Here is a 26570-nt window from a genome sequence, read left to right as displayed (position 1 = left end):
AGCTCCCTTATGACACATTCCATAGTGGGTTCTCAACTGTGTCTAAATGCATGGCCTTAAGTTGTTTCCTATGTTTTACTGCTTAAAACAGTGCTGTTATAAATATTTTATACCAATTGCTTTCTTCCTTTTTGGATTAATTCCTGAGACAATACGTTCGCAGGGTTGGACCAGGGTCTTGTGGATATTAGCCCTGGGACTTCGTAACAATGAAAAGAGAAAAATAAGAGGAATAAGAATTCACATAATGCTGGTTATAAATGGAATGTATATAAATCCAGAAGAACCTGACTCTATCAAGTTCTAGCGAACCTTATTTTCCCTATATACCTTTCTGGCTAAGCCCACTTCATCATAATTTGTAGGCTGAATTTAGATATGGACTTATCTTTGTTTTTAGCACCATTATTCATAATCCAGTTCACAAAACGCTGGTTCACATGTGCTCAGTGTGAAAGGGACAAAAAAAGTTTAGAGAACAAATGAGTTTGAGACATGCTGTTTCTGAAATCTTCTTCCAGTCTGACCATGCAAAATAGTGTGCTAAGTACTTTGAGAATTTTTTCATCAGAATTTAAATTCATTTAACCTATCTACTCAGTAGAATGAATATTTTAAGGATCCCAGTTTAGGAAACAAGTTTGTTATCATATGTAACTCTTAGAAAACAATATGCTATCTATGCATCGTATGCATACACATCTATGTAGATATGTAATATACACACATTGCTTGCTAGTTAAGCTTTATCATTATAGAAGAGCCTATGTGTAATATTCTATTAGTGTCCTTTCAAGCATCTATCACTCATGCAGGAAAATTTTATATGTTTTACAAATGCTTGTGAAAGTGCACTAAACACCTGTTAATTGCTTTGTTCATTGCTAGACATTTATATAATATAATTTTAAAGAAAGCTAGCAGCTGAGGGTAGCTACAGGGGGAAGAACATAGAACTTATGTTGAATTATTTTTCTTGTACATATGAAGTTGCTCTGTGAGAACAAGTGCGCTCAGCAGATGTACAGATCTACTATCCTTTCACATGGCAATATGTTCATCCTTTCAGAAAATTCTAGCAAGTTTGGAACATAAAATAATGCAAACAGGCAGAAAGGCGAAGCAGAGAAAAATGAAAATGATGAATACAAAATAATGGAACAGTCATAAATGATACTACATAGTTTTAATCAGGTCATTAATCATTGAAATGCACCCTTTAAAGAAGCACCCAAATATATCATACTCCTGCTAAACACTTGGAATAACAATTTCCAGCCCATGTAGTCACTAGCACCTCCTACGTTAAAGCTCAATAGCAATGGTTTTCACACCTTGTCATTTCAAGGCTCAAGGGTTCCTGTAATTTATTCCATGGCCCACATAACCTATAGATCCAGAATCAAGTGTTTATAGATCTATATCTGATGTAAAATGAATATTAAACATACAAGATGAACATTCTGAAAACAATCTACTTATTTCATTTTCACTTGACCTAACACCACCCCTATCCAATTGAATAGTTAGCTCCAAAGATGACTCAGAAGTCTCCCCCTACCATTGAAATTTCCAAATTCTACTTCTCTCAACATTTTCAGATATTCATAAAATTTTTGTCTAGAAAAGATTTGTAACACCAAGCATATCCCCCTCAATGCACAACTAAGAAAACAGATGCATAAAATTGAAAGTACTTGCTCAAATTTAGACAATACATTTTGTTTAAATCTGTAAGGGAAGGAATTGTCTTGTGGCTCCTAATAATTGTTTCACCACATTATTCTGAGAAACTATTGAATACAACTAAAACAATTTTGTATTGTGTTTATGGGTTACAAGTGCAAAGTCAGGATGACCAAGGTAACCACAAGCGAATTATTTCATTTTTCTGTGGTGGTGGTGAACTGCCTTGCAATCGAGATCCATGGGGACCCAAGCTTTTGAAGAGTAGTTTAATTACTTGTAGAGTAAAAACAATATTATAATTTGTGACAGTGTTATTTTAAGTGACACACTAAAAAACAAACATGGGAAATGCCCCCAAATTAGTAACTATTGTGATTGCCAAATATACGTAAAAGTTATTTGTTTATCCCCACAATCTCCAAAAGTAGCCAGATAGATTTCATCATATTGGAAGGACAGTCTCCTGTCAAATACTGAGTGTTGTCATAGGGAAAATTCTCTTGGTTTTCTGCTTTTGAGACAAGTGTGCCATTCTCTGTTCCCTGTACTCAGATTGAGTGAAGATCTAGGCATTCTCTGTGAAATGAACACAGGACCCAGCACTTGGGAAAGGGGCAGTAGAACCAGATCAGCAGTTCCACAAGGGACTCAAGGAAGAGCCCTGCCGTGAGTTCTGGAGGGTCTATTTTCACCTTACTGGAGAGGCTAAACATAAGGCAATAAAACTAATCCTGAAAGGCTTCCAATCAATCCCAAGGACAGCGTGCTCTCTATGGCTACAAGTCAGCAAAGAGGCATGCTCAAAAGACAGGAAACATTCACGCAACAACTGCTCTAGTATGGCCATCGGCCACAGAAAGCCTGCAGCCCCATCTCCTACCGTGCCAACAAAGATGCCAGGGCAAACCTAAATTTCCACACCTGCCGGGCCTTACGGAGAGACAGAACCTACCCCTACCCCATCTCCATTTCCTTTACCTCAGCCCCCTCCCCCCATCCCCCACGGTCCGAGGAAAGGCTGACTAAGAAGCAGAGCTCATGTCATCCAGGTGATAAAGGTGATCCTTTCATTGGGACATGGGGAGCCTTAGCCTTCCATTCCCACTGGGTCCTATCAGAGGAGGCCTAGTGGAGAGTCAAGGGTTTTCTCCATTGATAAGAACTAACAAAGGAAACTGTCAGTGTCATGGAAGCTATGTGGGAAGTAATTATGTGAAGCCCCACCCAACCCAGTCACCCCCAGTGATAGGTGTAACAGCAGAGATCTAGGGGAGAACAGAAACTGCTATATACGCCCACCCTCAAGAGTAACAGGAGCACCTTCTTCCAGGTATCAACAGAAACCATGAGAAGAAACCTGAACTTCTCCACCACCTGGCAGAACAGTGTCGGAGGAGGCCTGATCAAATGCAAGTCTTCAATAAGATCCAAATGATACTCAATAGAAATGGAAAGATATGTTAAGGTCATGGACTGGCACCTCAGTATAGTCAAAATGTCAGCTCTCCACTTTATAATGCCTATTAAAATCCCTGCAGCATTTTTTGTAGATAGACACAGCGGGATTCTCAAATGTATGTGAAAAGGCAAAGGAACTAGAAGAGCTGTAACTTTATGTATGGGGCAAGGGGCAGGGGTTAGGATAAAGTAGAAGAATTAGTCTGCCTATTTTCAAGACTTATTATAAAGCATCAGGAGCCCTGGTAGTGCAGTCGTTATCCATTGGACTGCTAACCTCAAGGTCAGCAGTTCAACACCACCAGCAGATCTGCAGGAGAAAAACAAGGCTTTCTACTCCCTTAAAGGGTTTCAGCCTAGGAAACCCACAGGACGGTTTTACCATGTCCGAAAGGTTCTCTATGAATCAAAATTGATTCCATGGCAGTCAGATACGATATAGTTTCAGCAATTAAGAATGTGTAGTACTGAAGGAAAGCATTTTAGACTTCATCGATCAATGGCATATAGTAAAAATAAATAATAGAAATAGACCCACACAAGTACAACCTAGGTATACAGGTACAAAAATAATTGAATGAAGGGGGGGAAAAGTATTTTCAACAAATTGTGATGACGCAATAGAATAGTCTCCCTCAGCCTCCAAACTCTCTGCTTTTGAGAGCATGCTGGCTCGTTGCAGGCCTCTAAGAAAGGCTAGAACCACCCCCAAGGGCTGGCTGGTAGTTTCACATGGTTGACCTTGCAGTTAACAGTCCAACTTGTAACAACTATACCACCAGGGTTCCTTATATAAAGATATAGGGGCGGGGGAAGGGTAATGAATAAATAAATAAACTTCAACTTACACTTTATACCTTGTGTTGGACTGGGTTGTCTGGGGAAACAGAAACAGGGACACACATATATGTATAAGGAAGAACTTTATGTTAAGACATAATTTCATATCAAGAAGGCATACCACCCAGTCCATCTCAGATGCATAGCTCTGCTGTGAGCCTGGGCCCTCATTAGTCTGACAACGCTGAAACGTGAAGTAGGAAGTGCAGAGATCACAGGCCAGTAAGTGGAGAGTTGCGCAGATCCCAGACTGCAAGGAACATGGCAAGGTTCGGACACCTCAGAGGTTGGCTCCCAGTGTCCTCAGCCTGCATGAGGCCACCCCTGGAGGCAGGCACAGGAAGGTGAAGGGGCAGAGCGTCCCTAATGTCTCTCTTATTAAAAGACCACACCTCCCAGGAGACATCATAAGGTCCTAACCTGATAGGTTGGATCCCACCCTTACACTTTAATACAAATTAAAGTTGGCATAAAATCTAGCTGGTACACACCTTTTACAAAAATTAGCTCAACATGAGTCTTCATTTTAACTATAGAACACAAAAATACAGCATTTTTAGACAAGAGAAAAAAAAGATTTAAAACCTAGATCTAAGAGTTATTTATTTTTATTTTAGTTTTCATTTTATTATTTAATTTTATTTAGTAAAGACTTTGTTGTCTAGTAGATGAAGATCTACAGAGGAGAACATCAGTTTCATGTTCAACCATCCTTTTGCTACACCCCATGCATTGCATTGCACTCTCCCCTTTGGCACCAAAAGCATAATCCACCAGTGGGGAAAACAATCCATAAGTTGGCGATGTCAACATCAAAAATTTGTGCTCTGTGAAAGATCTTTCTGAGAGGGTGAGAAGACAAACCAGAGTGGGAGAAAACGCCTGTAGACATATCTAGCATATGCCTGTCTGCATAGAATATAAAAAGAACTCTCAAAACTGAACAGTAAGATCAAATTACCAATTAGAAAACAAGCAAGATGCATGGGGACATCTCACAAAAGACTCTCCAAGCAGCCCTTGGGTTATGAATGTGAAATTTTAGTACGATTCCCTAATGAGGAAATCCAAAGGAGCCCGGGTGGTGCTGTCGGTTAGAGGGGGTGCAGACCCCGAGATCAGAGGGAGCCACCAGCAGCTCTGAGGGAGCAAGATGAAGTTGTCTGTTCCCCAAGAGAGATACTAGATTAGTGCTCTGAGTCAGAATCTAACTATTCCTTTCCATGACAGTGGGTTTGGATCTTAAGACCCCTTTCCTTAAGGGCAAACCCAGAAACTGAACCTGGGAGGGGCCAAGGGCAGCGCTCTCCACGGCCACCTGCCCCAAACTCAGTGGAGGCCACCTCAACCAAGCCTAGCACCGGGGCAGGGAGAGAGAGAGGAGACCTCCACGCTGGCCTGGTAGGCGGTGTGGGCTCTGACCAGGCCCTGTGGGACCCAGGCCACGCAGGAGGCTGCAGGTGGGAAATGGCTTTCCTCCACACTGCCCAACCATGCACTGCTTTGGCACTGCCATCTCAGACACGGTGCACCACCGCAAAGGCTAGCCCAGCCTTACCTTAGCTGCAACCCAGCTCTTGCCCTGCAGCTCCAGCCAGGTGACAGCCCCAGAGGACAAGCCGGAGGGAGAGTCCGGCTGCACTAGGGATGAGATCACAGCCACTGATGCCAGAGGAGGAAGGAGGCCCGGCACGGCCCATGGAGTCCTCCAGGCCTGCGCTATTGCAACATGACAAAGGGAAGCTAGCATCTAAACATTATTGTTGGTGGTGGTGAAGATACTTATATGTATCTAGAAGTGTTTCTTTAATTGTTTTTTAATGTATAGAAAGATACCCTCTATGCTATATACTAAGAAACACTTTACTAACCTAGGTCAGCCACCAACCATAGCTAACTCTTCTGATTTACACACTAAGTAGACTTAAAGACAATTAAGACTGAATGAATCTCTTTGTTAATTCAGCAACCACTTTTATTTTTTATCATTTTACTGGGGGCTCTTACAACTCTTATAATAGTCTTTACATCCATTCTGTCAAGCACATCTGTACATATGTTGCCATCATCCTTCTCAAAACATTTTCTTTCTACTTGAGCCTTTGGTATAAGCTCCTCATTTTTCCCTCCTTCCCCCACCTTCTCCCCCCTCATGAACCTTTGATAAGCTATAAATTATTATTATTTTCATATTTTACACCATCTGCTATCTCTCTTCATCCATGTGGGGTAGTGGTGGTTGTTAATACATCAGTCATTGCAATCATTTCCCCCCTTTCTCCCCTAACCTTCCCCCTACCATCATGGTATCACAACCACTATTATTGTTCCTGAGGGGGTTATCTGTTCTGGATTCCATGTGCTGAGAGCAGTTATCTGTAGCATTGCACATGCTCTGGTTTAGCTGGATTTGTAAGGTAGAACTGGGGTCATGATAGTGGAGGAAAGAAAGCATTCAAGAACTAGAGGAAAGTTGTATGTTTCCGTGCTGCTATACTGCACCCTGACTGGCTCGTCCCTTCCTTGTGATCCTTCTGTGAGGGGATGTCCAATTGTCTACAGATGGGCTTTGGTCTCCACTCTGCACCCTTCTTGTTCATATCTACATGATTGTTTGTTTGGGGTCTCCAGATATCTGATATCAGATCCCGTAGACACCTCATGATCACACAGGCTGGCATGCTTCTCCCATGTGGGCTTTGTTGCTTCCCAGATTGATGGCTGCTTATTTATCTTCAAGTTTTTAAGACTTCAGATGCTATATCTTTTCATAGCCGGGCACCATCAGCTTTCTTCACCATATTTGCTTATGCACCCATTTTGTCTTCAGTGATTGTGTCAGGAAGGTAAGCATCACAGAATGCCATGCTATTAGAACAAAGTATGCTTGCATTCAGAAAGTACTTATCATATATACTCCAGTATAAGCCAACCCGAATATCAACCATGGCACCTAATTTTACCACAAAAACTGCATTAAACATGTGTTGAAAAACGCAGCTTATACCCAAGTATATATGGTACATAGAGGCCCAATGTTCATCCGCTACCTTGATACTTAACATATAAATATATATACATAGATCTATGTCCCTATCATTATATATAAATATGTTTACATATGTTCATGCCTGAATTTATATCTCTATAAATGTCCTTTTTATCCTAGTTCTTTCCTCTATTTCCTTTTTCTTTCTTCTTGCCCCACTATCATGTTTGACCTTCTTTCTGCTTTCAGTAATTCCTTTCGGCTACATTGTACTTGATCGAACCCTAGCAGGCATTCTATGCCCTTCTCACCATTGATTTTAGATCACTTATTGTTCCCTTGTCCCTGGGTTTGTTGGCTCGCCCTTCCTCTCTCCCAACTCCCCCTCTCCCATGTCCCGCATGTAGGTCCCATTATTTTCTCCTCAGCATTGTTTATCCTGCCTATCTTATACATACAAACACAAGAAGAATAAAACAACCTATAAATAGTTCTAGGTCTCTCTGTTGACCTGTATGAGTTTGATGTGGTGCCAAGCGTTGCCTCCAAAGTCTATTATCAGGGTTCCTTGGGACTTCATTACTTTGCTCTCCTTGCTGCTCTGTTGCACTCCTTTCGTGTTTCACCCCATGTGTATGTGTGGGGTGGGGCAGGTCAGACCAGGCACAATTCCTGTGTATTCCCCATAGCGCTATAGGTCAGTTAGGGGATGCTATGTCGCATCGTGAGGCTGGTCCTATGGTCCTCTCTGTGCATTGGCTGTTCCGAGCAGGAATATGGTCCTCAGGGTTGGTGGGCCAGGATGTGGTGTCTGTGTGTGTGTGTGTGTGTGTGTGTGTGTGTCTCCTTCCCTCTTAATCTCTTAATTTGCTCTGAGTGCTCTAAGCAGACCCCCCCCCTCTCCCTGAGCTGTATCTTCAGTGTTCTACTCTGAGGTGCATTCTTCAGGGGTGGGTTCCACCACGCAGCTGGGATTGCGGCCAGCCTGCAAACCTCTGTTGGTTCACAGCTTCATGTTCAGGAACTGCTTTTATCTAGTTAGCAAAGAGCACCCACAAAAAAAGTATCACTAGTTGTTAGAATGCAAATTAAGACCAAGGTAATATATTACTACACACCTATCAGAATGACTACAATTACAGAGAGTGGCAATGCCAAATGCTGACAAAGATACAGACAAATTTGATATCTCATATTTTGTTGGTGGGAATATTAAATGGTCTGGGATGTTTAGAAAACAGTTTAGCAGCTTCTTAAAAACAGCAAAACACATATCCAGCAATCATACTCTTGATCATTCATCCCAAAGAGATAAAAAATCATCATAGCAGTTTATTTCATCACAATGAAAACTAGAAACAATCAAAAGGAGAAATTATTGATGCAACTTTGATGGACCTTAGGGCATTCTGCTAAGTGGAAAAGATCAATATCAAAAGAAAACATACTCTATGAATCCTTTTATGTAACATCCTTAAGATAGCAACACTGGAAAGAATGGAGACAGATTAGTGGTAGGTGAAGGGCAGTGTCGCCCTGGGGGTTGGGTGTAAAGAGTGGTGTAGCGGGATTGTGGTGGTGGTGTAGTTTGGATTGCAGTGGTGGTTACACAAATCAGCACATGTGATAAAATAGCATAAACTAAATACACGTGATACTGATGTCACATTCATTTTTTATAGAGTAGTATGATAATGTAAATGCATCCGTTAGGGGAAATTGAATAATAATTAAATGGATCCTTTTCTACTAACTTTGAACTTCCTGTGATCCTATATTATTTTTAAATAAAAAGGTTTTATACCCCAGCCAAATTACTTGTCGAAATAGTCCCAGACAGAGCAACAAGAGGGTTATTGGTATTCTACTAGTGCTTGTGCAGAACCAGTATGTGGATCAAGTGGCAGTTAACTGAACAAGAAAGGTTTTCATCAGGATTATATCCTCTCACCATACTTATTCCATTTGCCTGCTGAGCAGATCATCAGAGGAGCTGGAGTATATGGAGAATATGGCATCAGGATTGGATGAAGGTTTGTTGACAACCTTGCTTGCTGAACATGAGAATGTAAATCACTTGCTGATGAAGACCAAGGATTGCAGTCTTCAGTATGAATTATAACTCCATGTAAAGAAAACCCAAATTCTCACAGCTAGACCAGTCGGTAGCATCATGATAAAGAGAGAAAAGATTGAAGTTGTAAAGGATTTTGTCTTGCTTGGATCCATAATCAGTACTCATGGAAGCAACAGACAAGAGATCAAAAGACCCATTGCATTGGGTAAATCTACTGCACACGCCCTCTTTAAAGTGCTAGCAAGGATTTTACTTTGAGGACTGAGGTGTGCCTGACCCAAGACCTGGTATCTCATCTGCATGTGAAATTTTGACATTGAATATGGAGGACTGAAGAAGAATAAATGCCTTTGACTTATGGTGCTGGCAAAGAATATTGAAAGTATTATGGACCATCAAAAGAACAAACAAATCTGTCTTGGAAGAAGTACAGCCAGAATACTCCTTAGAGGGAAGAATAGTGAGACTTCATCTCATGTACTTTGGACATGTTATCAGGATAGACAGTCCTTGGAGACAGTCCTTGGACATCATGTTTAGTAAAGCGTCAGGGCATCAAAAAAGAGGAAGCCCTTCAACCAGACGGATTGACAAAGTAGCTGTATTAATAGGCTCAAACAAAGAACAATTGTGAAAATGGCACGGGACTGGGCAATGTTTCATTCTATCGCACTCGGGGTCACTGTGGATCTGAACTGACTGGATGGCCACTAACTGCAACAACAATTGGGGGGACCAGGTTCTGCCCAAAACAGTTGAACACAAAGTCCAGTGCAAAGGATTTACCTACAGATTACAGAGAAATACAATAAAATGAGTTTGTCTGGGCAGAGAAAACAATTGGTTCTTCCCAACATGAGTCTCGAGTAGATTTAATGATTTTCAGCCCTGCCAGAAAGTCGATCTAAATGGGAAGATTTCAAAAAAAAACTTTCACTGTACAGGATTCTGATTCCTTTAGCCTCTGGTGGCACCATATAACCCTAAAAACTTGTGATATTCGTTCTGTCTGAAATTTGACACTCTTGTGAGGACCTCACACTGCCCTAAAAAAAATAAGAAATCCAAAATTTTATGTTGTTTTAATATATTCTGATAAGGTAACTTACTGATCCTCCTTATCTTGCTAAACCTTAAGTAATGGAATAATATTTAGAATGCAGGCTGTTTAACAATAACATCTGTGATTCTCAATGGCTATATTTCAAAAATAATTCTGTATTAAGTCCTTTGAATATCTCTGATTCTCTCTAATGATTCTCTTTGCTTTGTAGTGGTTGTTAATAAGATGCAAAGGAAGCACACTCTAGATTTATGTCATTCATTGCGATGAAGGATTTCTAGATGGGGCAAGTCCATAGTGTGTGAAGCAAGTTAAATGACAGCATGGCTCCCCTCAATTACACAGGATAGGAGAATGAGAAGTGTGTTCTGTGAAGATTTGATGCAACTTTAAAAATTAAAAAGTACAAACTCTATATTAATTACTATAATTACACAACAATATCAAAATCCCACATTAATATGCATGGTGTCTGTGAACTTTATTGTACAACAGTTAATGATACCCTTGAACACTGCTGAATATTACAGCTAAAGTAGTATTGAGACTTAGAACAGAATACTGGAAACAATATGTCCTGGCCACCCTATTTACTGGTTACTTAACCATGGACAAGTTTGTATCAATTTGCTCACATTTAAATTTGAAATGACAATGCTCAGAGGAATGAATGAAATAATATGGGGAAGCACATTAAGCTACAAAGTAATAAACATTTTGTCATTGTAATTTTTCAACAAACATAAATTCTTAACTGCCCACTTATAGGTCTATGAAGCTATGTTTATAAAAATTATAGAAGTAATTTTCATATGGTGATAATCAGTGGATGATTGAAGATGGTGACTTCAAATATTCTAATAATGAACTTTTTTACTTACATTGATGAGTCCTTTTAACAATAACTCATGAGGAACAGCTAGTTGCCCTGCCAGGTAGAGTCACATGTCACACATTCTTTGCATGTGATTTAAAGGCTTTCTAATGGTGCAATGTTGGGCTGTGATCTACAAGGTCTGCGGTTCAAAACTACCAGCCATCCCATGGGAGAAAGAAGGAGCTTTCTACTCCTGTGAACAGTTATGGTCTCAGAAACCTGCAAGGGCAGTTGTATTCTGTCCTGTAGGGTCACTATGAGTCAGTATTGACTCAATGGCAGTGACATACTATCAGCAACCTACCAGAATTATTTCATTGCTATCGCTAGTCTTTCTGCCACAGGATGCTTTAGTTGGGGTATTGCTGATTTCCTAAGCTTTAGAAATGAAAGCAGAAGATTTTGAATGGTGAACATATATGTGCCTATGAAAAGTCCACACTCTGAAGCAATGTAGAGACCCACTAGGAGAATGGGGAGCACTTTAAAATGTCAGTAGAATGCAATGCTAATTTGGAGAGTATATACAGAAAATTGGATAGTGTGAGAATGCGAAGCAACTAATTTTTTAACTTCACAAATATAAAATCATAAACAATTCTAAATAATGCATTTTATACAGATGAATGTAGGTGATGATTTATAAAAACAATTGCATAACAGTAATTTAGAAATTTTCATAATTTAAATATTAAAACTTACAAATAATATTTTTGAAGAAAATTGTTTAAAATTACTCATAAAGTTATAATTTTCAAATAACAAAATTATGTTTAACTTAATGGTTCTTATAAACAATATATACAACCATTAGGATTCTGCCTTCATTTTCATAGTTAGATATTGAACTATTTTCTTATTTTTATTTCACACATACTTAGTCCATATCTTTTTTTTTTTTAACTTTTTTATCATTTTATTGGGGGCTCATACAACTCTTATCACTATCCATACATACATCAATTGTGAAAGGCACATTTGTTCATTCATTGCCCTCATCATTCTCAAAACATTTGCTCTCTACTTAAGCCCTGGCATCAGCTCCTCATTTGTTCCCCTCCCTTCCTGATCTCCCTCCCTCATGAACCCTCGGTAATTTATAAATTATTATTATTTTGTCATATCTTACACTGTCCGACATCTCCCTTCACCCATTTTTCTGTTGTCCACTTGCCAGGGAGGAGGTTATATGTAAATCCTTGTAATTGGTTCCCTCTTTCCACCCAGCTCTCCCTTCACCCTCCCAGTATCGCCACTCTCACCACTGGTCCTAAAGGGACCATCCATCCTAGATTCCCTGTGTTTCCAGTTCCTATCTGTACCAGTGTACATCCTCTTGTCTAGCCAGATTTGTAAGGTAGAATTGGGATCATGATAGAGGGTGCAGGAGGGGGGAGGAAGCATTTAGGAACTAGAGGAAAGTTGTATGTTTCATCTTTGCTACACTGCACCCTGACTGGCTCGTCTCCTCTCTGCCACTCTTCCATAAGGGGTTTATCCTATATCTTTGAGCAATGAACTAGTAAAATTTAGCAAGATTTTAAAATCATAGTGATTCTTCTGTGTTTGTGTATAGCCCTGTCACTCCCAAACAGAATTATGATGGCTTACTATAAAAAACTCACATTTAAAATGAAACAAGAAAACTGAGTCAAAGAGAAATTTAAGTGTAGAAAAAATAGGACGGAGCCCAAAGTAAGGTTAGAATGCATATAGCCTCAGTGTGTTCGCCAGAGGGTTACAAATTTACCAATAATGGAAAAATGTGATCAGCTCATGATCCTCAGTGTCCAACTACTCAGAAAGCATGATTATTTCTGTTGTTGAAATGTGCTAGACATCTTGCCGTGTGTCATCATAAAACAGACGTGCTATCATACAGAAACAGCATCATCCACACTTCGACAGCAGTGATGACACCATGGTTCTTCTCTCCTAGCACCTCTCTTATTTGGGGATGCCATAGCATCAACGGGTAGGTGAGGAAAACTGACTTTTTTCTAGGCCAATGTTATGTACCACAAGGACTAGATTCCCCAACAAGCAAGAAAGATCCAGACTTGGGCACTTGCCAAATGTGTAATTGCAAGGAGAATCCCTCTTAGTCCACAATGGGAAAGTTAACTAGAGGAATGAATGACTGATACAGTCAAACCTCACACCCTGCGTCATATCTTTATTGTCATTTTAAGACGTGGTACTGAATGTGAAGCTAACCCTCCTGTGAAAGAATCAAGAGAAGCACTATTGGAAAAGCGTCAGATTATGAAAATCAAAGTAAATTGAATATTTGAGTAATGTAAAAAGAACAACTCATTCACTAATACCACATTATTTCAACATATTTCATGTCGCATTGATGGCAAGAAGGAAACCAATTACCAATTGCATTTTACAATAGCACTGAAAGAGATGGAGTTTTGTAAATTAGGTGGAAAGGGCCCATATTCCTTTTAACTGGAATTTCAAAATAACCAGTCATATTCTCTGAAAACCAGAAGGGCGCATTTAGAAACACATACTTAAATAGTCATAGGTAGACGAACAATGTTCAACATGTTACACCTATTCTCAGCACTCAGCCTATATAAGTTGACTTCTGTTTTCAGCGTGTTGAGAGCTGATCTGATTGAAGACTGAAAGATAGAAAACATCTGGGGAATCAACCTTTCTGCTTGTGGAATGTTTCAAACAGACTGTAGGCAGACTTTTCAGATAGTTGGTGCCAGAAAAAAAAAATCAAGACTTAGGAATTAACCAATGAATTTGGCTACAGGTAAAACTCAAAATGAATTCATGTCAAGCCAATGAAGTAAGACACCAGTCAGTGGGAGGAGTCTCACTCTCACACAGGAGGCGTGGGCTTGACTCTGAGGAAAGCAGCCTCTGTGCCAGTGCAGGCGTGCTGGCGGCCGTGATGCTGGACGTTTCAGCAGAGCTTCTGGACTAAAACCAACAAGGGGGCAGTAGTCTACTCTGAACATCAGCCAGCGAAAGCCCTTTGGATCACACACGTGTGACCAGAAACCAATTGTAGGGATGACAAAGGAAGACAGTGATTCAATCCATTGTGCATATGAAAAACAACTGAGTACCTGAGATAAATCACTGGAACATATAATGAACTTGACTCAGTTTAAGGAGAAAATGCAGGAAAATTCCCTTTGCTTTTGACTCATGGAATAGACCAGTGGTTCTCAACCTTCCGAATGCCGTGAACCTTTGCTACAGTTCCTCATGTGTGGTGACCCCCAAACCATGAAATCATTTTCATTGCTACCTCATAACTGTAATTGTGCTACTGTTATTAATCAGGCGACCCCTCTGAAAGGGCCGTTCAACCCCCAAAGGGTTCACAACTCATAGGTTGAGAACCACTGGAATGAAGAATGTTGAAGTTTAGAGGGGAAAATAAAAAGCAAAGCAATTGTGTTCAAGAGGGGTGAAGAAAGGCATGACAAAATGGAGATTCAAGATGGCTATTCATCCTGTCTTGATACAGAAGCCCACATTAAATAAGCATTTGTGAGGCTTAAATCAGTTCATCTGTCCAGCATTCGCAGAGCAAGGTGAGAAAAAAGATCCATTTACAGACAGGCCAAAGAGAAGAAAAGAAATTACTGGGTTGCCCAAAAGAGAAGGTGACCAGGACCTTCTAGAATTAGGACACACATTAACACATGGAAACACATAATTCCCAAATATAAAAATGCCTTTAAAAGTAACTATGAAAACAAAGTGGGGCGACACCCACCAGCAGGAAGAAGAACCCAAAGGCTAGTGGGAAAAGAGAGCGTAAGAAACAGAAAAAGAAGAGAGTAGAGAAGGGTGTGGATGAGAGCAAAATTGATCCAGAAAGAGAAAGACAGCTGAAGAATTTTACTTTCTGTGGTGTGACCAAAGATCCCAGGTGGCATCATGGGCTACTGTTCCCATAAAGATGTGCAGCCTTGGAAAACTCAAGTTCTACTGCATGAGTCTGAATCAACTCAATGGTAGTGAATTTGCATGTGTGGTGGTGACAATGAGCTGGGGGAGTGTTATTGGGCTGAAAGTGCTTGCCTGCCTACCCCCAAGAGAGTGGTTCCACCCCCCATCAACTATTCCTCCGAATGAAGATGTAACAGTCCCTTTCCACAAAGGTTTACAACCTTGGAAACAAACCTAAGAGAGCAGTTCTACTCTTGTAGCATGGAGACAATTTCCTTCATACAGCCTGACTATTTGATACAGCAAGGTTTAAATAAGGTTTCCTTCTTGGTCAGTCAGGTAAAAATCCACATGGGAAATTTAAATATACTGGGAGTATAGGGTTATCCAGTTTACTATATTATTGTAATACATAATATTATGGATATTAGAATAAATTTTGTCATAGAAAAAATCCTGGATACTATTCTAGGGTCTTGATTTAATAAAACTAAAACAGAAAACATCATTTATGATGGTGTTTATAAGGCAATCACATAAGTGGATCCTGAAAAACTCATAATAATTGAATTCTAGGACTTATGCATGTAAATCAAAAGTATTGCTGCTATCGTCCCATGAACAGGGTTTATCTCAAACAAAACATGCTTAAACATGGCTCGGGAATCAGTGGCTGCAAACAAGTTCTCTCAGTAATATACTTGTCCTAGCTCTTTTAGGATGCCTTTAAAATACAGAGATCCCTTCAAAAATGCGGTTTCAACAAAATGGCTGCATAAGCAAATGTGATGGAGAAAGCTGCTGGTGCTTGGCTAGTGAAAGATTTAGCATCTGGAGTCTTAAAGACTTTTAGTTTAGCAAGCAGCCATCTACCAGTGAAGTAACAAAGCCCACATGGAAGAAACACAGCAGCCTGTGTGATCATGACATGTCAATGGGACGAAATATCAGAAGTTCAAAAACATGCAATCTAATAGACGTGAAGGGGCATGATGTAGTGGAGACCCAAAACCCACCTGTAAGATAATGGGATAGTCCCTCCCAGAAGAGCCCCATGGAAGGGATGATAAACCTAGGGTACAGTATAGCACTGATGAACCACATAACTATCCACTGATTCTTTAATATTTCCTCCCCTTACTATTATGGTTTGTATTTGCTTTACCTCATTGATCATGTTAGATTTGAATATGTTCATATGTATATTTAAGATCATTAGGCACATGAAAGCTAAGAAACACGGACAGGAGTAATGGTTCCTTGAGGGCATGGAAGAGAGGGAGGAAGGAGAGAATAGGGAGCAGAGAGCATTGATGAATTAATGGGAGCGAACTAAAGAATTGTATGTGAATGGCTATATTGGATTGTGTACGATATGAGGGGAGGGTTCCTGGGGGACAGGGTGGGACAGGGAGGGGAATAAAGAAAGGGGAGCTGATATCAAGGAGTTCAAGAAGAAAGACAAAGTTTTGAAACTGATTGTGGTAGCAATTGTAATATATTGCTTGTTGTGCTTGAACTATGGGATGTTATGTTATATCTATAAGAGGAACCAATAAAGTGATTAAAATGCATATATCTTTAATGTGGCCTCAGAGGGGATCAGTTGTGCCAGGTCAATTCAAGACCTGGAGGTTAACACAGAAGGTTATGAAGTCTGTTTTGGGAATACCAAGGGGTAACCTAGATAGGTTTTCTAGGAAACAGGACCATCATAGGAGCTTACTATGGAGAGGTTGTAAGAAAATTGAAAACTTCATCAATGAAAGAGAGAAAAAAAGCCAGCAAAGTTTTGTAAAGACGTTTTTGTTTTGCTTCTATCACAGTAATGTTCCGGCTCACTCTTTGATACCCTACTAAAATTTCCTTGAGAAGCCTTATCTCCTCCACCCTACAGCATGGTCTTTCTCTTCCAGACTTCTTTGCATTCGCCACACTCAGAGAACATTGAAAAGGAACACAATCTGTGAGCCTCAAGGCTACCAAGTCAATTTTTGATGTGGTGTAAATTCAAAATTGCAAAATTACTTGGGGGAAGGTTTTGAGGGATGAAAACATCGCCTTCAGACATATCAAGGAACAATCACTTCATATTGATAGTTTTGTTTAGTAATGTTTTCTATGACTTTATAGTACCAATTTAACTTAACCTTAGAAATGAAAACTGCAAAAGCCAGAACTTGTATTAGACAGAAACTTGTCAAAGAAGAAAACGTACACATTTTCCATTAAAACAAGCAACAGACAAGTGGTAAGATGTCACCATGTCCAAGGTAGAAAACGTTTGAAACTTGAGTTCAAGTGTTTGCAGATTTTACTGTATTAAAAATTCACTGTTTAAGTTGATTCTGACTCATAGTAACACTGCAGGACAGACTAGAACTGCTCTATCGTGTTTCCAAAGCTACAGACTTTCTTTTCAGTTTTGTTTTGTTTTAATCATTTTATTAGGGGCTGATACAACTCTTATCACAATCCATACATACATCAATTGTGTAAAGCACATCTATACATTCATTGCCCTCATCTTTCTCAAAACATTTGCTCTCCCCTTAAGTCCTTTGCATCAGGTCCTCATTTTTCCCCTCTCTCCCCGCTCCCCCTCCCTCATGAGCCCTTGATAATTTATAAATTATTTTTCTGTCATAGCTTGCCCTGTCTGACATCTCCCTTCACTCACTCTTCTGTTGTCCATCCCCCAGGGAGGAGGTCACATGTAGATCCCTGTAATTGGTTCCCTCTTTCCAACCAACTCTCCCTCTACCCTCCCAGTATCAACACTCACACCCCTGGTCCTGAAGGGATCATCCTCCCTGGATTCCCTGTGTTTCCAGTTCCTACCTGTACCAATGTAGATCCCCTTGTCTAGCCAGACTTGCAAAGTAGATTTCAGATTATGATAAGGGAGGCGGGCGGGGGAAGTAGCATTTAGGAACTAGAGGAAAGTTGTATTTTTCATCGGTGCCACATCACACCTTGACTGGCTCATCTCCTTCTCTAAACCACTCTGCAAGGGGATCTCCAGTGGCTAACAAATGGGCATTGGGTCTCCACTCTGCACTTCCCCCTTCATTCACTGTGGTAAGATTTTTTTGTTCTGATGATGCCTTATACCTAATCCCTTCGACATCTTGTGATCACATAGGCTGGTGTGCTTCTTCCATATGGGCTTTGTTGCTTCTGAGATAGTTGGCCGATAGTTTGTCTTCAGGCCTTTAAGACCCCAGACGCTATATCTTTTGATAGCCAGGCACCATCAGCTTTCTTTACCACATTTGCTTATTCACCCGCTTTGTCTTCAGTGGTTGTGTTGGAAGGGTGAGCATGATGGAATGCCAATTTAATAGAAGAAAGGATTCTTGCATTGAGGGAGTACTTGAGTAGAGGCCCAATGTCCTTCTGCTACCTTAATACTAAACCTATAAATGTAGGCAGATAGATTTATTTCCCCATCCTCATATATAAATAAATTTGCATATGTACATGTCTTTATCTAGACCTCTATAAATGCCTGTTGTCTCCCAGCTCTTTCTTCTATTTCCCTTGAGTTTGCTCCTGTCCCACTATCATGCTCCATCCCCACTTGGATTCAGCAATATCTCTTCTTTACATTACCCTTGATCATGCCCTACCAGGCCTCTCACACCCACCTCACCACCAATTTGGATCACTTGTTGTTCCCTTGTCCCTGGGTTTGTGAACAAAACTTCCTTAGCTCCCACCTCCCCCTCTCCCATGTACCCCAAGAACTGTCGGTCACATTGTTTTCTCCTCCAGATTGTTCATCCAGCCTATCTTATTTAGACAGAACTGCAGAGATAACAACATGCACAAAAACAAGACAGAGCAAAACCAAGCAACAATACACAACAAAACAACAACAGCAAACCACTGACAAAGAACAAAACACAACAAGAAAGAAAAGCTTGTAGTTAGTTCAAGGATCGTTTGTTGGCCTTCAGGAGTGTGTTCCAGTCCAGTCTGTTAGGTCACCATGCCCTGGCCCCAAAGTTCACCATCAGCATTCTCTACAGACCTTGCCATTCCATTCCCTTGGTGTTCCACTGCACTCCTCCAGTGCTTTGCCTCAGCATGGCGGGATCAGATCAGGCGCAATTCCCACACTGTGTCTCCAGTGTTGTCCCCTGCAGGGCCATGGGTCAGTGAGGGGCGTCATGTCTCATAGTGAGGCTGGCCATGTGGTCCTCTCTGTGGACTGGCTGCCCTAATTGGGGTCATCGTCCTCAAGGCCTGGTGGGCCAGGCTGTGCTCCACTCTCTCCACACCCCCTTCATTTGCTCTCATGTGCTCTTATCAGATATCTTCCTCTTCCAGACCTGCAGATTCAATGCTGTCCTTTGAAATAAATTCTTCTAGGGGGAGAGGGAGGCGTTCACTTAGTATTTGGTATTGGGGTCAGTCCCCCAGACTTCTCCACTGGTTCCATACTCCATGCCAGAATGTTGCATTCACACCTTGGGGCACTGGGTTGAAATCTGGTCCCTCTTTCGCTGTGGAGATAAAAACAGTACCCTCCCATTGGGTGGGTTAGCGCCCTGTGCCCCCGCTACCCATTTCTTCCTTATTTCATCATTGTTTTTCCTTTCCCCACCTCCTCCTCAGTTGTCTACCATGTGCATTCCTGCATTTGATCTGGTCCTGCCAAACTACACGGTCCTCACCCCAAGAATGTATACAGTAGCTTTTTTCCCTATGCCCCTTTTGCATTTTTTAAATGCTTACCTCAGCAGACTCATGTTGTACTTGTCCTTTTTTGCCTGACTTACTTCGCTTAGCATGATTTCCACTAGTTCTTCCCATGCCGCAATGTGCTTCATACGTTCATCACTGCTTTTTAGCAATGCATAGTACTCCATTGTATGTATATATCACAGTTTTTAAATCCAATGGTCAGTTAATGGAAATTTGGGTTGCTTCCAACCCCTTGCAATTGTGAACTGTGCCCCAATGAACATTGGAGCACAGATGTCTGGCCTTGGTTTGTTTGTTGCCTCTTCTGGGTATATGCCCAGTAGGGGGATTGCTGGGTCATATGGTAATTCCATTTCCATCTGTTTTAGACATCGCCAGATCGATTTCCATAATGGTCATACATACTTACAAGTCTGCCAGCAGTGGATGAAAGTTCCTGTCTCCCCGCAGCCCCTCCAACACTTGTTGCTCTCTGATTTTTGAATTGGGCTACCTTTGAGGGTGTTAGGTGGTACCTCATTGCTGTTTTAATTTGCACTTCTCTTATGGCCAAAGAGCTGGAACATTTTCTCATATGTTTGTTGACCATTCGGATTTCTGCCCCTGTGAAACTTCTGTTCAAGTCCTTTGCCCACCTCTCAAGTGGGTAATAAGTTCATTTCTTTTTGAAAGCTAGCAGAGTATTGTAGATTTTAGTAATAGGCCTTTGTCTGATGTGTCATTGCTAAAGATGTTTTCCCAGTCCATGGACTCTCTTATTACTCTCTTGGTGAATTTTTTAGATGTACACAGGTGTTTTATCTTCAGTAAATGCCATTTGTCAATTTGTGCCTCTTCTGTGTTTGTGTTCTTCCCTATTTATGATAGCCTATGTATTCCCTGTGCCAAAGGTCTCAAGTTGGTCCAAATTCCCTCATTGATGGCCCTAATAGTTTGGGGTTTAACTCCAAGGTCTGTGATCCAACTTGAGTTTATTCTTTTTTTTTTTTAATAGCATGCACTTTCTTGACTTCACGAATTTGCGTGTCATCCTTGCGCAGGGGCCATGCTAATCTTCTCTGTATCGTTCCAATTTTAGTATCTGTGCTGCCGAAGCGAGCACTCCTTGAGTTATTCTTGTGCATGGAGTGAGATAAGGATCTTGCTTCATTTTTCTGCATGTAATTATCCATTTTTCCCATCACCACTTGTCAAAGAGGGCATCTGCTTCCCATTTGATATTTTGGGGGCCCTTATCAAAGATCAGCCATCTGTATGCTGATGACTTTATTTCTGGGTTTTCATTTCTTTTTCATTGGTCTGAGTATCTGTCATTGTGCCAACGCCATGCGGTTTTGACAACTGTGGCTGTATAGTATGTGCTAAGGTCAGGTAAAGCAAGCCCTCCCACGGTGGCCTTCTTCTTGAGGAGATCTCTGCTAATTCTGGGCTTCTTCCCTCTCCATATGAAGTTGGTAATCAGTTTTTTCATTTCTTTGAAGAAAGACAAGGGTAATTGTATCAGGATTGCATTAAACTTATATAGTGCCTTTGGCAGAACTGACATCTTGACTATACTGGGTCTTCCAATCCACGAGCATGGGATATTCTTCCATTTGTTGAGGTTGCTCTTGGTTTCTTATAATAGTGTTCTATAGTTTTCCCCGTATAGATCCTTTGTTTTTTTAGTCAGTTATATCCATAGATATTTCCATTTGTATTTGGCTATTGTGAAGGATACCATCTTTTTTATCTCTTCCTCTGTGGTCTTATCCGATATGTATAACAATCCAGTGGACTTCTGTTTGTTGATCTTGTATCGTATCGTGCCATTTGGCCAAACTCCTCTATTGCTTCCAGTACTCCCCTGTGGAACTTTTGGGATTTTCCATATATAAAATCATATCATCTGCAAATAATGATAGTTTCACCTCTTACTTCCCCAGACGAATACATTTGATGTCTTTTCTTTGCCTTATGCTGTTAGCTAAAACCTTCAGCACTATATTAAATAAGAGTGGGGACAAGGGGCATCCTTGTCTGGTCCCCTTTTTCAGTGGGATTGTGTTAGTCTTTTCTCTATTGACTACCACGTTGACTGTTGGTTTTTCATATATAGCTTGTATTTTCTTGAGGAACTTTCCTTCCACTCACATCTTCTCAAGTGTCTTAAACAGGAATTGTTGTTGGATGTTGTCTAATGCATTTTCTGCATCTATCGATATTATCATGTGGTTCTTATAGTTTTTCATGTCAATGTGAAAATAATACTAATGGTCTTTTGTATGTTGAACTATCCCTGCATCCCTGGTATGAATGCCACTTGGTCATGGTGAATTATTTGTTTTATATAATTTTGTATTCTGTTGACTAGTATTTTGTTAAGGATTTTTGCATCAATGTTCCTTAGGGATATTGATCTGTGGTTCTCGATTCTTGTGGGATCTTTCTATGTTCTGGAAGAGTTTGTGTAGGATTGGTGTTAGTTCTTCCCTAAGTGCTTGGTAGAATTCTCCACTGAAGCCATCTGGTCCAGGGGATTTTTTGTTGGTAATCCCTTGATAACCTTTTCTATTTCTTCTATTGCTATGGGTCTGTTGAGATTCTAGACGTCCACCGAGGATAGTCTAAGGAGGGATTGTTTTTCCAAGAATGTGTCCATGTCTTCCAAATTGTTGAATTCATTGGAGTACAATCCTTCATAGTACTGTGTAACTATCCTTTTGGTTTCATTAGGGTTTGTTGTGATGACCCCTCCTTCATCCCTCATCCTTGCTATTGAAATTTGTTCCCTCCTTTCTTTGGTTAGGTTTGCCAGTGTTCTATCTATTCTGTTTATCCTTTCAAAGAACCAACTTTTAGCATTATTAATTTTTTCCATAGGTTTCTTATTTTCCCTCTCCTGAATCTCAGCCCTGATTTCTATAACTTCTTTTCTTTTGCTATTAGTAGGATTGTCCTGCTGACTCTGCTCTACTTGTAAATTTTGTGCCAGCATATCAGCATTCTGTGCCAGCATATGAGTCTCTCTTCCTTTCTCAGGTGTGCATGTATTGTTATGAAACTTCCTCTGGTGACTGCCTTTGCTGTGTTGCATAAGTTTTGGTACATCATGTGCTCATTCTCATTGGTTTCTAGAAATTTCCTAATTTCATCTCTGATCTGCGCCAGTACACACTCCTTTTGCAGTAGAGAGTTATTCATCCTCCACTTGTTTGCTTTTGTTTTCTTTGTCTTCTTTTGTTTATTTCCAGCCTTATTGAACAGTGGTCAGAGAGAGAGGTTTGTATGATTTCAATGTGCTTAAATTTATGTAGATTCATTGGCCTTATGCCCCAGCATGTGGTCTATCTTTGAATATGTGCATTGTGGGCTTGAGAAGAATGTGAATTTTTTATATTTGGATGAAAAGCTCTGTAAATGTCTCTCAGGTCAAATTGTTTAATTGTTATGTTTAGATCTCTAGCCTCCTTGTTGAGTTTCTTTTCCTGTGATCTATCTTTCTCAGAGAGCAGTGTGTTGAAGTCACCCACTATAATTGTGGAGGCTGTGATTTCTTTTTTCATCTTTTAGTGTTTGGTTGATTAATTCAGCGGGTCTCTCATTCGGGGAATTTATGTTTACAATGCTTAGTGGTTCTTTGTCTACCCTTGAGCATTATATAGCGTCCCTCCTTATCCCTTTTTATGATTTGCACTTTGAGATAAATTTTATCCAAAATTAGGTTTGTAACCCATGCTTTTTTTGAATTGTTGTTTGCTTGGTCTGCCTTTCTCCAGCCTTTCATTCGCAGTCTATTTTTGTCTGTAGGCTTGAGATGCGTCTCCTGTGGGTAGCAGATTGATGGATTGTGTTTTCTAAGCCAGTCTGCTTGTCTCAGTCTTTTAATGCCTGAGTTCAGTCCATTTATATTCAGGGTTATTATCTCCATCTGTGAACTCTGTGATGTCATCTTATACCTTTTGTGTTGGGAGTGTTCCTACTTTCCTTCTCATTCATGTATTGTGTATGTGTGTGTGTGTATCATTCTTCACTTTTTCCATCCTGCAACCAATGTTATCTTGGGGTCTGTTTTCTCTTGTTGCCCTCTGGGTGAGGTTGTTCTATGTGGTGGTCTCTTGTTTATGCTTGCTGAGTGTTGTTCTTCTACCCATACTGGGTCGGCAAGCATCTTTTGTAGGGCTGGGTTTCTTCTAACCTATTCTTTGAGTTTTTCCTTGTCTGGGAAGACTCTTACTTCTCCATCTATCTTGATCGATAATTTGGCTGGGTAGAGTATTCTTAGGTTTGCGTTGTTTTCCTTCAGATTTGCAATATGTTACTCCACTGTCTCCTCTTCTTCATAGTTTCTCCTGATAGGTTGAGCATATTCTTATTTGGGAACCTTTATCTGTGATTGCTTGATTTTCCCTAGCTGCTCTCATGATTTTCTCCTTTTCCTCAAAGTTGGATAGTTTAACTATTATGTGCCTTAGTGACTTCTTCTTGGGATTCAGTCTAGTTGGTGTTCCTTCAACCTCCTGAATGGTTACCTGGTTTGCATTCATTAAGCTGGGGAAGGTTTCCTCCAATAATTCTCTCACTATTGTTGCAGATGACTTCTTTGTTTTGTCTTCCGCTGGTAAGTCAATAATTCTAGTGTTGTTCTGCTTCATACATCAAACATAGCTCTTAGGTTTTCTTCAGCTTCTCTGATGATCTTATTATATATTTGTTCACATTGTTAAAGTTGCTTGGCTGTCCTCCAAGTCACTGATGCAGTTCTCTGAATCCTCCAGTCAATTCTCAAAGTCCGTGTTTCTGCTACTGGTTTTTCTTATCTCCTCCCTAAGCTCCTATATTTCCTTTTGGTGTATGACCTTTATCTCCTTTATCATTTCATCATTTTATGTATTGTTTCTCTCATATCCTGTATGACTCCAAGCAGCAGTCTGAAAATTTGTTTCTGTGGCACCTCAATGTCTGCTTCTTCTATGTATGTTGTTATATTCGGGACATCTTCTGCCATTGCTTTTTGTGGTTTTCGTTGAGGTCATTGGGGCTGATGGCTGTTTGCGTTGCATTGTTTTAGAGGAGCCAAGTGCCATTTTCCAGGGAGTCAAAGAGCACTGGTTCTCTTTGGGAGACATGTAGGAATGCTTCTTCAAACTGCCTACAGCTCATTTTACTATGGGATTAACCTACCACTTTATCCTCCTGTTGCTTCCCTATCAGGGGAGTACCCCAGAAGGCTGGTGGGTTGCCTGCTTTGGTGTTGTGGAAGTTTGGCAGTTTCCTGCAACTGCTTGGAATGTTGATGGGTGTTGGCCGAGCTGCCTTGTGCCCCCAGGTACAAAGGCAGGAATTCCCCCTGTGAGAAGGTGGGCAGAGTATCCCCTGGAGGGAAATCAGGGCTTTCCCTAACCTCGGGCTATCTACACAGGGTGGAACTCACCTAGCTGGGTGTGGTGCAGACATAAATGTTCTAGGCTAAGGCAAGTTGTCTGGAGTTCAACAGTGGAGTGTGAGAGAACAGGAAAGAGACAAAGAGGAGGGAAAAAATTAAAAAGTAAGACCAATTATACTGTGCTGGAATATAGGGAAGAGAGGGAAACAAAAGCAACTCTGTAGAGAAACAAAAGCAACTATGTAGCTGAGTCCTACTCCCTTCCCATGGAGCTGCAAGGGTTTAACCCCTGCCCCGAGGCAGTGGAGGCAAGCTGTGGCTGTGCCTTGAAAAAGCCCTTGCACAGCCTTCCAGGTCTGTGGGGGAAGAGAGAGCAAAGATGTAAACAGGTGCAAAAATGTAGCTGTACCCAGATCCCTGCTCATGGAGCTGCAAGGGTCTTGTCCCTGCCCCAGTCAGGCGGGGCAGACTGTGGCTGTGTTGAGACCAAGCCCCCCCTAGGGGCTCCAAATGGTCCCAGCTCTGGCAGAGACAGTGGCAGGGCCAAAGTCAAGCCCCAGCCGGCTTCCACTGAGGTAAGCCAAAAGCTCCAGCCCCTCAAAACCCCATGGGCCTGTGCCTACTTATGTTTATGATGCTCTTTCTGCATTCTAGCTGTGTTGAATTTCCCTCTAAGCAACTCTCCTGGGCTGGATTCTACGGAGTCCCACTGGTATGTGTCACTCCGTCACCATCTTCCCGGAAGTCCAGCTGCAGACTTTCACAGAAGCAGATCACCTGAATATGCTCCCAAAGAGCAGCTCCTGGGTGTAAACCACTATCAGTTCAGGTTGACTGCACAATGCTTAATCTACTGTGTCACTAGGGATCCTTTTCACTGTATGAAAACAGAAAAATCTTAGTACACAGAACTCTTTTTTTTGTTGTTGTTAAGATCATTTTATTGGGGGGCTGTTCCAGCTCTTATAACAATCCAAACACCAAATGTATCAAGCATATTTGTACATATGTTGTCATCATCATTTTCTAAACATTTACTTTCTATTTGAACCCTTGGTATCAGCTCCTTTTTCCCCCTCCTTCCCCCATTGCCATCCTGTTGACTTCTTGATAAGTCATAAATTATCATTATTTTCATATCTTACACCAACTACTGTCTCCCTTCATCCACATTTCTTTTTTGTGTCCCCCTGAGTTGGGGTGGGGTCTTATGCATTGATCATTGTGATCAGCTCCCCTTACCTCACCTCTCCCCCCACTTTCTGCAAAGCCTCCTGGTATCATTATTCCCATTTCTGTTCCTGAGGGTTTTATGTGACCTGGATTCCGTGTGTCGCGAACTCTCCTCTGTACCAGTGTACATGCTCCGGTGTAGCCAGAACTGAAAGGCAGGACTGGGGCCATGATAGTAGGGGGTGGGGGAGTGTGAGGAAGCCTCAAAGAACCAGAGGACTATTGTGTGTTTTATCAGTGCTATAATGCACCTGGTTCACTCATTACTTCCTTATGACCCTTCTGTGAGGGGATGCACAGGACTCTTCTTATAAAAAGTATCTTTGTAGACCACTT

The 26570-nt window shown here is 40.9% G+C and overlaps 1 non-coding gene across 1 annotated transcript; it reads right to left on the bottom strand.

Annotated features, from left to right (window-relative positions):
* Nucleotides 1-20631: 20631 nt before the first annotated feature.
* On the bottom strand, nt 20632-20738 carry LOC142425088 (U6 spliceosomal RNA). Its single transcript, XR_012779464.1, has one exon. It is a non-coding gene; the product is annotated as a U6 spliceosomal RNA (small nuclear RNA).
* Between the last annotated feature and the right edge of the window lie 5832 nt (nt 20739-26570).

This window comes from Tenrec ecaudatus, chromosome 13 (assembly GCF_050624435.1).
Source record: "Tenrec ecaudatus isolate mTenEca1 chromosome 13, mTenEca1.hap1, whole genome shotgun sequence".
Lineage (NCBI taxonomy): Eukaryota > Metazoa > Chordata > Mammalia > Afrosoricida > Tenrecidae > Tenrec > Tenrec ecaudatus.
Note: the sequence above shows the minus strand (reverse complement) of the source record. Positions and strands in the feature narration are given on the sequence as shown.